The 12997-nt window shown below is 39.3% G+C and overlaps 1 protein-coding gene across 3 annotated transcripts in view; it reads left to right on the top strand.

Annotated features, from left to right (window-relative positions):
- LOC137274681 (probable deoxycytidylate deaminase) overlaps nt 1-12997 on the top strand; it is a 195160-nt gene that overhangs the window by 77992 nt on the left and 104171 nt on the right. The gene's annotated exons all lie outside the window — the stretch shown is intronic.

The raw sequence follows: 12997 nt of genomic DNA, 5'->3' as shown, positions 1-12997 counted from the left end.
TCAAGACAAGACCTGACATGTTCCTACAATTGAGACATCACGTGTGGTTGAACAGGTTGCGTTTAAAACATGTGGTTACTTAAGGCATCATATTCCGATGTGACAGTGACATGTAAAACTTGCTTTTATTGCAGTCAGAGTTTTGGTCCCATCAGGATGTCAGCTATAAGTACTGAGCCACTTGCAAGAACCACTTGAAATAACCAGCATACGTAAATGTTGGCAGTATATACACCGCAAATGTAAATAGGTAGGTGTTACCATCTGCTTCTTGACAGAGAAGCCCTTCACTGAAGTGGTACTGTACATATTACATTTTGCTTTTTGACATTCAAATGAAACAAGTTAGAAGGCTCGACCTAGACATCAAATCTGAGAAGAACCACTTGATTGCCTTCATTTCGTATCTACTATACACGGCGCCTTTGTGTCATCTAAAACTTTAAATGATCACATTTGTCAGAAATGCGGCCAAATTGGCAAACGTGCAACATATTTTTGGCCTTACTGAGGCTTTGAATGTTGTGACACTCATCAATCACCTTTAAAGCAAGGGTAGTATGATAAATGTATGGTATCTATAGACCCGGCTATGAAAAGCTGCAACTGGCGGAATGCCACTCGACATGGAGGAGAACTGTTTTCGGGGAAAATATTGAGATACTTCTTAGTCGCCAGGACGGTTTATAGTTTCTCTGAATCTCGATGTATTTTCATGGAGACAACGCTCGATATCGACTTGAGATAGACAATTCGCCTGCACTTATATGTAATAACACGGTTTACATTCCAGAGAGAGATTGTTTATGCATTTGACAAATCTTTTGAAAACCCTTCAACCATTACCAGTAGTGGATCATGTGACCTAGAAAGTTCCCTTTACAACATCTGTTGAAATCATCTCACTAGTCAAACAGTCATGTGTGGAGGCTTTTGTCACTTTATGCAATCTAAATTTAAAACATGTGCAGCCGGTTCGGTTGCGAACACACTTGCAGTTTCTCATAATTGTCACTGTGTTCCTTTTCTTGTAAAAGCAAAATATATCCTATGCTTGTTACTTGTCTGTGAGCACACTAACCCTTTCTGAGAACTTAATGAAAGAGAGGTCACGTTTCACTCTACTTTTGGATACAGTTCTCGGTAAGACCGGGGCCCTAGGTTTTGTTTAATGTTGTTGTCAATTCTTGGAAAAACAGATCAATGTCTCGTCACCTGCAACACGTGACGCGTGATAAGGCCGTAAACGAGGTTTACACATCACGTTCTCTTGAGGACATATTTCATGCCCAAGTAATGAAATCGTCACAAGCCGAGAGTATTCTCGACATACAACACCTTTTTGGCAAAATATTAGTTCTACACTGGTTTCAAGGGTGCCACTCAACATGGAGGAAACTGCCTCTTGAGAGATTTGGGATCCCTGTTAGTCCTCAGGATAGTATATAGTCTCTCTGAATCTCGATGGATTTTCACCAAGACAACGCTCGATATCGAGTTGAGGTTCAGACAGGTTGATGCCCCCACTGTGTTCCTCTCCCTCCCTAGTCCACTGGCCGATTCAATAGCATAAGCTTCATGTGTTAGGGTCAAGGGAATATTTTTGTCACTGTACACTGCACTTGCAGAGTGGCAAATGTATTGATGAAAATGAAACGACTCATTACCTGACTTAGTTTCGTTTCTTTGGCTTGCAGTTCTTGGAAAGGGCGGAATACGTTCACATGTGTCGTATTTGAAATATAGCAATGTTAGACTTTGTCATAAACATTTGCTATAGATATGTAACTGGTTATTATGTTCACTGGCAGGGATCTTGGTTACAGTGAGGGTGGAGTGTGATTTTTGCGACAGAAACGTTTTGATATGTGACAGAGTGTTTGTAATTTGTCACCGAGGATTTGCAATGATATGTGTTATAATAGGATAAAATGGTAATTATAGCTTTAGTTTGTGGTAGTAAAGACTGAAACCTTCCTAATAAACAAATAACAACCCTCGAAGACCTAAACATTCAAAACGAATTGTGTCAAGTTTTCCACATGCAATTGTGTCTTATATGTCACTAAATCAACATCATTTTCACTAAAATGCCATTTTAGAAACGTCACAGAGTCTTTAACACTGTTAATGGATAATTTGAGATTTAGAGATGATGTTAACGGAAAATTCCTGTCATTTGGTGTTCATTCAGGATACGGCAATGTACACATTTCCTTGGCTAATGAATGGTGTGTATCATGTAATTTCAAGCCATCCAAATGAAGAAGTCGTGCTGACTTGTCTATTATCTCGTGCACGTTAAGTACAGTTCTCTACTCTGTGTTCGATGTAATTTTATCAGATCGCCTTTAACTGAATCACCGACGCATTGGACCAAAACATTTGTTTGCAGGAACAACAATTAACACGTCACAATTTAATTCTGGACTCACAAAAGTCCAGAAACTCTAAGCACTGTGGCCACTCTCTCACAAGGGATTTGGCAAAATTAAACATGCAGCTGTTATGTATATGTGCTAAGGATGAAAAAATGAAAAAAAGTTTTTTCGAAAACTCAAAATTTAAACTCGCTCGCCCATGGGCATTCCCATGGGCCAACAGTGGCCAATGGGCAGGCCCATGGGCGAGAGGGTTTAATTTCGTCCAGAATGAATGTTTTGGAGGTTGTAAATGAATGAAAAAATGTTAATAAGTATCATGACACAAATTTCAGCTTGTTGTGACTTCACTCTGCTAACTGACAGCGATTTTAAAAAAATCTCGCCCATGGGTGAAAATCATATTGGCCCATGGACGAGAATAATTACTTTCATTGAAAATACATGTGTTTTCCATGCTTTGCAGTTTTTAAATACTAGTAAATGAACGTGTATTTATTAGTGCCGTGACACGAAATAAGCTTATTTTGACTTAATTCGGCTAATGTAGAGTGATTTTGTAAAAGGTCTCGCCCATGGGCGAAAACCATTTGGCCCATGGGTGAGAATATTTACTCTTACTCAAAATTTAACAAAAGTTTACCCATGGGCGAAAAACTATTTGGCCCATGGGCGAGAATATTTCCTTTTATCCTAAATACATCTTTTCCAATGTTTTGGAGGATGTAAATGAATGAAAGTACATCTATGAGAATCATGACAGAAATTTCAACTCATTTTGACTTAATTCCTCTAAATGAGAGCCATTTTAAAAACTCTCGCCCATGGGAGAAAGACATTTTGGCCCATGAGCGAGAATATTTCCCTTCACTCAAAACACATCTTTTCCTGTGTTTTGGAGGTTGTAAATGAATGGAGATATATTTATGAGTATCTTAGCACAAAATCCAAATCATTTTGACTTAATTCTGCTAAATGAGACCGACGTTCAAAAACATCTCGCCCATGGGCGAAAAACATTTGGCCCATGAGCGAGAATATTTCCTTTTCACTCCAAATACATCTTTTCTAATGGACCCGTGAAGGTCCCGAGGTAGAATAGGCCTTCAGCAACCCATGCTTGCCATAAAAGGTGACTCTGCTTGTCGAGGCGACTAACGGGATCCGGTGGTCAGACTAGCTGACTTGGTTGACACATGTCATCGGTTCCCCATTGCGCAGATCGCTGCTCATGTTGTTGATCACTGGATTGTCTGGTCCAGACTCGATTATTTACAGACCGTCGCCATATAGCTGTAATATTGCTGAGTGCGGCGTAGGACTAAACTCACTCACTCACTCTTTTCTAATATTTTGGAGGATGTAAATGAATGAAAGTGTCATTATGAGTATCATGACACAAAATTCAACTGATTTTGACATAATTTTGCGAATTCAGGGCGATTTTTAAAAAATATGCCAGAATAATTACTTTTACTCAAAAATACATCTTTTCCTGTTTCGGAGGTTGTAAATGAATGAGGATACATTTTTAAGTATCATGGCACAAAATTCAACTCATTTTGACTTAATACCGCTAATTTCCAACAAGTACAAGAATCTGGACTTCCACTTAAATTTTCATAGTTTTATTTTATTGTCTTGGAAGTTTTAAATTTTTGAATGAAAGTGCGTTTATAAGTATCATGACAAAAAAAAGATGAAATCATTCCGGTCTTAATTCGACTAATCTCGCTCGTGGACGAAAATATTTTCGTTTGCTTGTTTTCCTTATTTTGCAAACATATGGTTTGAAAATAGATGAAATTCTAATGACAATTCAGTTTAATTTCGTGAGTTTAGTTTTATGTCGCACTCAGTAATATCCCAGCAATATGGCGGCGGTTTGTAGATAATCGAGTTTGGACCAGACAATCCAGTGATCAACAGCATGAGCATCGATCTGCACAACTGGGAACTAATGACATGTGTCAACCAAGTCAGCGAGCCTGACCACCCGATCCCGTTAGTCGCCTCTTACGACAAGCACAGTCGCCTTTTATGGCAAGCATGGGTTGCTGAAGCCCTCTTCTACACCAGATTTTCACGGGTCCCGAACACAGACCTTTACTTCCAGCAACATATACAGTACACTTAGAATATTAAGCCTTGAGATTCTTTTGAATTTAGGTATTCTATAAATATAACAAAATTCAAGCTATATCTATGAAGTTGAACTTATTTGTGAAAGCCCTAATCAAGAGTGACCGAACTTCAGTGTCTATGCTGGGACACATTAATAAACAGTGTTGTGAGATCTTTAAACTGTATTGAAACATGTCTTGTCAATCCCACTGACATTCGCCAAATATACTTACTAGTAGTTTTAAGTGTACCTACCCAGTTTAGCATGTTTCGTATTAATAGTGTGGTCTCCTTTTTTAGTACTTCCCGTTTGCCCGTCCCGGCTTTTCTTCGTCTGAGGTTTTATGGGGTATTCTCCAATTTGTCAGATCAGAAATAATCTACAACAGGGATAGGTCACTCGCTTGTTTTCTTTACCATTTGTACTAATTAGTATGTGCCTCGTCATGCTTCAATGCACACAGTGACCTGGTTCGTTTCCATCGCAACTTCGGCTGCGTTTAACAGTACTTCAGCCAGTTTACTGTATCAGTCGAAATCTTACAATGAATGAATGAATGAATGAATGAATGAATGAAGAGCAAGAAATATATGTGAATGAATGAAAGAAATAATAAAAGACAGAAGTGCATATGTGAATGAATGAGAAAGAAATATTAAAAGAAAGAAGTACATATGTGAATGAATGAAAGAATGAATGATACACCACGGCCACCCCTTCCAAAACATGCTAAAGAACGCAAAACTATCGTTAGATCACATGTGTTAACATCAGCTTGTTATCGTCTCCCTGGTCAGATATAACAATTGTCAGACAGGTTAAATCAACAAACTATATGGTTGACTGCACAGCTGCCTGACGTAGTATACCCACATCACCTGCTTTTCCGGCATAACCTTCATCTACATCACCATCCTTAATATATTGAGCAGAGAGCACAGAAGGCCGTACAGCTGTAACCACTGAACCGTGGCGTCTCTCTGCTCCCAACTTCACAAGTGGGGGTGTCCTTTTCTACCTCTTCCATTAATCTTTAAAACATCTAACAAGCTCAACGCATACAACTTTTTACTAAAATGTGATGTTATACCTAATCATAAGAGTATTTTTATGTATTATTCAGTTGATAAATTATCATTTCATGATACATGTATGTACAATATTTTGCCTTGATTCTGTAACTACTCACATTATGACATTGAGACCATTCTGACTTATCGAGTAAAATACGATTGTATAGTTCTGAGTTTGAATCTTGGCATATTTTACCGGTTTGCACTCTACCTTTTTAAAGGGGGCGTGCATATTTTGGTGGTTTTTAGTATTCCATCTATTCGTTTAGATTTATTGATTTATTTGTTTTTGTTTTGTTTTTCGCTGCTAGTGGTCCTGCTAGTCTGCTTTGATAACTGTAAAAAATTCTGACGTTTAACGAGCGGAACATGAAGTGTTGTTATCATGTATGTTATGTAATTATATTATTGGTATGGAGTGGCATTGATATACATGTTTATGCTTGCCAATCCAGTCACGATTACTTGAGGAGATTCGTTTAAACTATAGATTAAAGTATCCATACTATTAATGTGTAATCTTTACATTGGGCTATGAGGAATACGTAATATAATCAAGATTGATTTTGCGCGTACTTTTCTATTTTTAAATAGATTTTCACCATTTTGGCTACAGTCGAAAAGATTTACTTTGGCTTTCGTGATTGTGGTCTCTAAGTATTTTAGAAATTATGTTGTTGAGATAGCTGGGAACTGTTGATCTGCAGTCTTTCAAAATTCATTTTCACGAGATACATTCTCCCTTTTTACCATTTCTCAAAATGAACATATAACCGGTTACACAAAGGTATCTTCCCGTAAAATAAGTAGGACGAAACGTGAAGTATAGTAGCGCATTTGCCATAACTGAAGTTGTTAAAATGATAATGAAAACTGTCATTTCCATCATTCACTTTGCAAGCAATCTTATCAAGAAACTAAATAACTCATTACTAATGGAAGGAGTGAACTGAAAGTCCAATTTATTAACTGAAGTCACTGGTTGAACTCGCTAACATCGATTCACTTACATTCTGGTACACGTGTCTTATTTCGTTTCCGGAGGATACACATTTTACTTTTTTATGAAAACCCGTGTCTAATCCCTTGAAACAACACCGTTGTCACTACACCAAACGATTTTGACCTTGACCTAAAACAAAGGTTTAACCTAACTTACAGATTTACCCCGTAGACATCCCTTTCTGAATAACAAGTTTAACAGCTGCGCCGAAATGCTGCTTACCTTATAAGAAGTTGTATATCCATAGAACTTTCTCTGGTTTTTTTTATCAAATTATCATGACCTGAACAGATATTACTTTGTCAGAGACTTCATGAGTGATTTTCAAGTTCTAATCCACAAACTGATTTCCACTTTTTCATCATTCTGACTTTAATCTCAGTTTGTTGAGTATCTCAGCATAACTCGCAAAGACAATGAAAACTGAGCGGAACGATGACGCTTTCTGTCTCTTCCGCATTCACTTACGTAATTTCAGCAAAGCGCCTACGACAATATGCGCCGAAAAAGTCGTGTCTCGTCCGCTGGTCTTGTTTATTGGAGTAAAACAGCTGCCGCTTTCAAGTGTATTTTACTTGTCATATACACAATTCATCCATGGGTCACATTAGGTCATTATGTGACACCAGATTTGAAATGAACAGGTGTTCGTGAATGTATATGGATGAATAAGACTGATTGCGCAAGATGCACAGCCAAATATCTCACATTCAAAGGAAATCTCGAATTGATTATTTCATAAGGCGTCGAGCTGACCAGTTGGTTTTGGTGTTGTGTATAAACCTCCTTTGCAAGAACTTTGTCAAGCATACCTGCTTTGTCCTTTTGCAAGACCTGCACATATTAGTCTTTGAAAGACATTGACATTTATGTGCATGTGCTCTGGAAAACCTTGTCCGACACGATATTCCTTCCAATTTAGTTATTGTGTGCATGCTGTATTTCAATGTTGGAAATGTGCTTAAAACATATTTATTTTGATTCTCAAAGAATCTGGTTCGTTTAGCAAGCAAAATATTGCTTCGATTAACACTTCACCGGTACTATACAATTTTACAGAATACACAAAACCGGATACATAGAAACCACAAATTATAGCATTGTGATTAGGGGTATATGGGGTTATAGGAGTCCCTTTTAATCCACCGAGCCAAGTCCTACACGCCCTGGTGGGGTGTGGATTCACGGGAGGGGGTAAGGGAGGAGATGACCAAGCCAAGGAAGACACTCCATACGCTAAAATGGTCTTCCTTGACCTTTTCTCACTGTGGTCTATGATGACTTCGGTGAACGGAAAAATACTTATTCACTGTGAAAACCAGAAAATAGTTGAATCCGTCCACGATTTTATCATACAACACAAAGCTTGATTTTTAATTTTTTAACAGGAAACTAATTAACTTGTCAAAAACCTTCTCACAAATGTTCAGTGTTTCTACAAAGAGCTAGTCAGACACAACAAACCGTAACTTTATTTTTCATGTTTACTTATATGATAGTTGTATTTGATGTAATGATATGTATGCATATGTTATTATATAATAGTTCATATGGATGACGACATATGCTTCATATATATTTTGTATTATATGTTGTTTGGGTGAGGTACTGTAAAGCTTGTTCACTAGTCCCAATCACAGTTTCAAAACACACAAAACTACAACAACATGGAGATGTGTGGAGACAACAGAGACATATGGAGAACAGCAATGTCATAACTGAACAGAAATCATTCCCTCTATTGGTGAAGGCCATGTGGGATTAGTTAAACAAAGAAATCTAGTCGACCATACCGCCTAATCCTCTTACTCCTTAAACAAACGACTTGCCTGGGCTGTCTACAATTGAATTGAAATTTTTGTAAATTCGATGTTTCGGGTATTACGTAAGGTGGTAATCAGACGTCAACACTATGGCGTTCGATGCTCCGGACATGAAGGAAAACAAAATACGTTATACAGTACAGTAATGTGGTCACTATGAGCGAGGTAGACAGTTTGATGAGCACAGCTCATTACGGAAATCTCTTGTCTTTGAAGCTGGTCGTTGAGACGCTGAAGCCTTCTGTCAAGTTCTCCTTTACTCTTTATTGTGGCCACTGTGTTACAATATGCAGTTTACATTGCTCACAGATCCTCGATTCACGATGATGCCAACTTTCTCGGCTACTGTTCGTGCGGCGACTATCATTCAGGAATTGGTTCCACAGCTCATTCTTTCACCGATGCCTTTGCGTATGTGTTTTAGCTCGTTAATAAAGTAGAGACGAGTCTTCTGCTATTCTCGGGCACAAGTTCTCCAAGGCAGTCGACGCTCCGGGTGTCGTTAGAACAGTGTTGAGCACTGTCACACTCCACTGCTTTTCGACAGTCCTGTTGTGCATCTGAGGATACCACCATTCTCATCGTTGGATGAAATGGGGTGAAGAAACCTCGCATACTCATCACATTGCTAGACCGCATTTACCATAACGAATGTTTACATATCACTTTATGTAAATAGAGCATCAAAACAAGCTGAAATCATGTATTATATCAAGATGGTACAAACTATAGTCGATTCGAACCACTGCTTTACAGTTCACTGACTGCCGTGGATGCATGCTTTTCCCACGTGGCGAGTTAAAACTTAATGACCTATTCTCCCCCGCAAGGCCACGTGAACCAATCAGAAATGGACATTCTTAAATGGGGTAGGAGAAATGTGCACTGTACGTTCTTATGAACCTTGAACTTTCAGGTACATTTCATCAGTTGTGTACAAATACTGGTCTAGAATAATGTTTCAAACACTTTAGTCTTAAATATATATATTCTTTATTACAGAAGTGTAGGCCATCGGCCCATAACTACAAAAGTTGCATGGTGTATGACAAAACATGGTGTATACAGTATAGATCGATAGTTATAATATCTTAGATGCATTGCATGATAAATAAAGCTAGCTAAATTATTTATAAGATTACAGTCTAATGATGACATAAGGAGTTTGAATTTTGCTTTACATGGATTCGTGCAAAAGGCTTTAGGTAAATGGTTCAAGCGGAGCTGTTTGAATTTGGAACACACGAGGAGAAAGTGGTACTCATCCTCAATATAACCTTCCTCGCATTGTAAACATAGCCTGTCATTTCTATCTATTTTATAATATCTTCCAGTTTCAATACGTAACTGGTGTGAAAAGCACCTAAACTGCGCGAGTGCTACTCTAAACTTTTTAATGCTAATCACATTTAAATATGGCTCTCTAGACAGTGATGTTTTAAAATAAGAATAACACGTAGATTTACTGCCATTCTGAAGTGAGCTGAACCAGTTCTGTTCATGAATACATTTAAGACGATTCTCAAATTCAGTTAAGAATGAGGTAGGGGAAGTAACAGTTTGCTGCTCCCAAACAAAGCCAAAACCCAAGCTGTAAAGCAGATCTCTACACTTTGACGCCCAATTAACTCTATTATGATCTAAAGCCATTAGCATCATGTGATAACATTTTTTGGGATGACGAGATTCAGACATGCCTAATAGTTTTAGCCAATACTTTATAACCCGTTTATATGCTAAAATATATAGGGGAAACCGCCCACATTCACCACGAGCTATATTATTAGTTGTAGAGATCTTGACGCCTAAAAATCGTTTGCAAGCCAATGTGTGTACCGATTCTATACAGTCATTCTGAGATATATTGCTTAGTTTACTTATTGTTTTAAGGACACCAAATAAGGCCTTTTTGCCTTGCAAGGCTGCATTGGAACAATGACTAGACCAAGACAAGCCCCTCGTGAAGGTTATACCAAGATACTTATATGAAGTTACAGCTTCCAACTTCCTACCATTATAAAACCAACTTTCTCGTCTTGATAAAATACCACCTTTCTGAAACACGACAACTTTTGTCTTATCCAAATTGACTTCAAGACCGTATTCTATACAAAACGTTTCTAAAACATTGATGCGTTTCTGTAGTCCACCAATAGAATCAGATATAAGTACGATGTCATCCGCAAAGAGGAGAATAAATATCTGAATAACATCAGGATGTAATTGGATACCTGGACCTGAACACCGTTCTATTTCAACAGCCAGCTCGTTGATAAAAATTGAAAACAGCAGAGGGCTTAGGACGCAGCCCTGACGAACACCACGTGAACAAGGGAAAAATCCTGATAGCACATTATCAAATTTTACGGTAGCCTTAACGGAAGAATAGATAGCCTGTACAGAGTTAACCATTTTGGGGGAGACACCTCTAGACTTCAATACTGACCATAATTTCAAACGACTTACACTGTCGAATGCCTTTGCAAAATCCACGAATACACAGTAAAGTTTGACCTTTTGCTTACTCAGGTACCTCTGGATAATAGACTGGAGGATAAATATGTTATCAATGGTGGAGTAATCGTGGCGGAAACCAGCTTGTGACTCTACAATTTTACAATATGCTTCACACCAATACGTTAATCTCCTGTTTAATATAGACACATAAACCTTGCTAAATACACTAAGAAGAGAAATACCTCTATAGTTAGATGGGGAGTGTATATCACCTTTCTTATATAAAGGAACAATGACAGCCTCCGACCATGATTCTGGAAAGTAAGCCTGTTCAAACATGGCATTGAAAAGAGCTGCAAGATATGGTACCAAAATATCGGTTGTGTATTTGAAAAATTCTGGAATTAATAAATCAGTACCTGAGGATTTGCCACACTTCAGCCCTTCGATGGCGGTGAAAACCTCCTCCTGTGAAATAGGAGAGTCTAAAATGAAGCGTGTCATATCATCACAGTTATCAGAGTCAGTTTCATCCATAACACTGACTTCGGACTGATCATCGGAAAGAAACAGGTTTTTGAAATGGTCAGCCCATTCGCAGATGGTTATATTAGGAGAACGAGTATTGGCAGAGGAGGACAACCCTTTTAAAGTAGACCAGAATGCTTTACTATCATGGAGAGTTCTTGCGATTTTATCGCTCACTTTGTCATAATATGCTTTCAGTAGTATAGGGAATGGGGGTTCTGGCTCACTTTCACAAAATGTCTCTACAAAGCCTTATTTAGTAAATAAGGCTTTGGTGGGCCCCTTAGCTCTTGCTACTATTACCCCTACTATAAAAAAGTTGGCGGTAATTACTGTGCCTTGGTAGGAGGTAACACTGTGCCGTACGGTACGATCAATAATTCTTCTCTTACAAATCCCCTACCCGGCCCATCCCTCAAGTAGTATAAGTTAGGTTCGTCGGCTTTCATATCCACTTTATCTATGTTGTAAGTTTTGACTGACCATATAGGATCGGTGGCTCGCTTACGGCTATCGCCCTCGTGTTCCCCCGGCTGGTATAGATACCTCACTAAGGCCCTATCTGGTATTTGTTTCTCCTTCCCACTCAATGGAGCGGCCGACTCTGCAACTATTGATTTTAGTTTGATAGCGTCTGCCGGTTTCTTACCGGTGAGACGGGTGACTTCATGGTTGATTGCCGACACCACCTTGGGTAACCTCGTGACCCATTCAGTCGATCGTTTTCCAGGGGTGGCCATCTCCCTAGCATACTGATAGCCGAACAAGCGCTCAGCCAAAGTCCTATTAAATCTCTCAACTATGGCTTGACTGCGATGGGCTCCGGCCGTGCCACGCCTGACCTTTGTATCGTGTTTGGCTAGCAGTTGTGACACGGCACCCATGAACTCCCGTCCGGGGTCAACTTGCAGCTCTGTTGACCACGTCAGCGGGCTGCGTTTGTATATGCGTTCGAATCCTCTGGCTACCTGGGCCGAATCTTTCGTGGTCAAGGGTTCGGCTTCCTTGTAACGACTGGCTACGTCCACTACGGTTAAGGCATACTTGTACCTCTTGTCGTGGGGTAGGAACAGTAGGTCTGCCTGGTGAACGCTATTAGGTATGTTAATACCGAACCTCCTTCTAGGCACGTAGCGTGGTGCCGGCAAATAGATCTGCCACAGGGCTTGTTTTTCAAGCCACGCTTTGGCTTCCTCCGGGGGTACTCGCGCTATTTTAGCTAGCTTATCTACTGCGCTAGCTCCTTTCCAGTACCCACGCGGGCTGTAGTAAATAGCCTCAAATTTTTTCATGTCCATACGCGTATGTGTTTATACCATCAATAGCTATCCAACGTTTCGTGTCCATAGGCGACAGGGACGTCTTGTTTATAGTCAGTCCGTATATCTTATGTCCATCACTTCTAAGTGTGTTCATTTTATGTCTAAAGGTACGGGTCTTGAACAGGGCTTCCTTGAATCTGGCGTGTTTGATGTGTTGTTTCACCACATACTTCTTAACCCCCTTAGCCTTCCGGATCTCACTATTGTCGGCTTTCAGTATGGAGTACATCTTAGGTCTCAAACCTATGTACTCGGCTATGGGCGTGCCAGCACACTCGTCCTTCA

This window comes from Haliotis asinina, chromosome 2 (genome assembly GCF_037392515.1).
Source record: "Haliotis asinina isolate JCU_RB_2024 chromosome 2, JCU_Hal_asi_v2, whole genome shotgun sequence".
Classification (NCBI taxonomy): domain Eukaryota; kingdom Metazoa; phylum Mollusca; class Gastropoda; order Lepetellida; family Haliotidae; genus Haliotis; species Haliotis asinina.
This window is presented reverse-complemented; position numbering and strand designations above follow the sequence as displayed.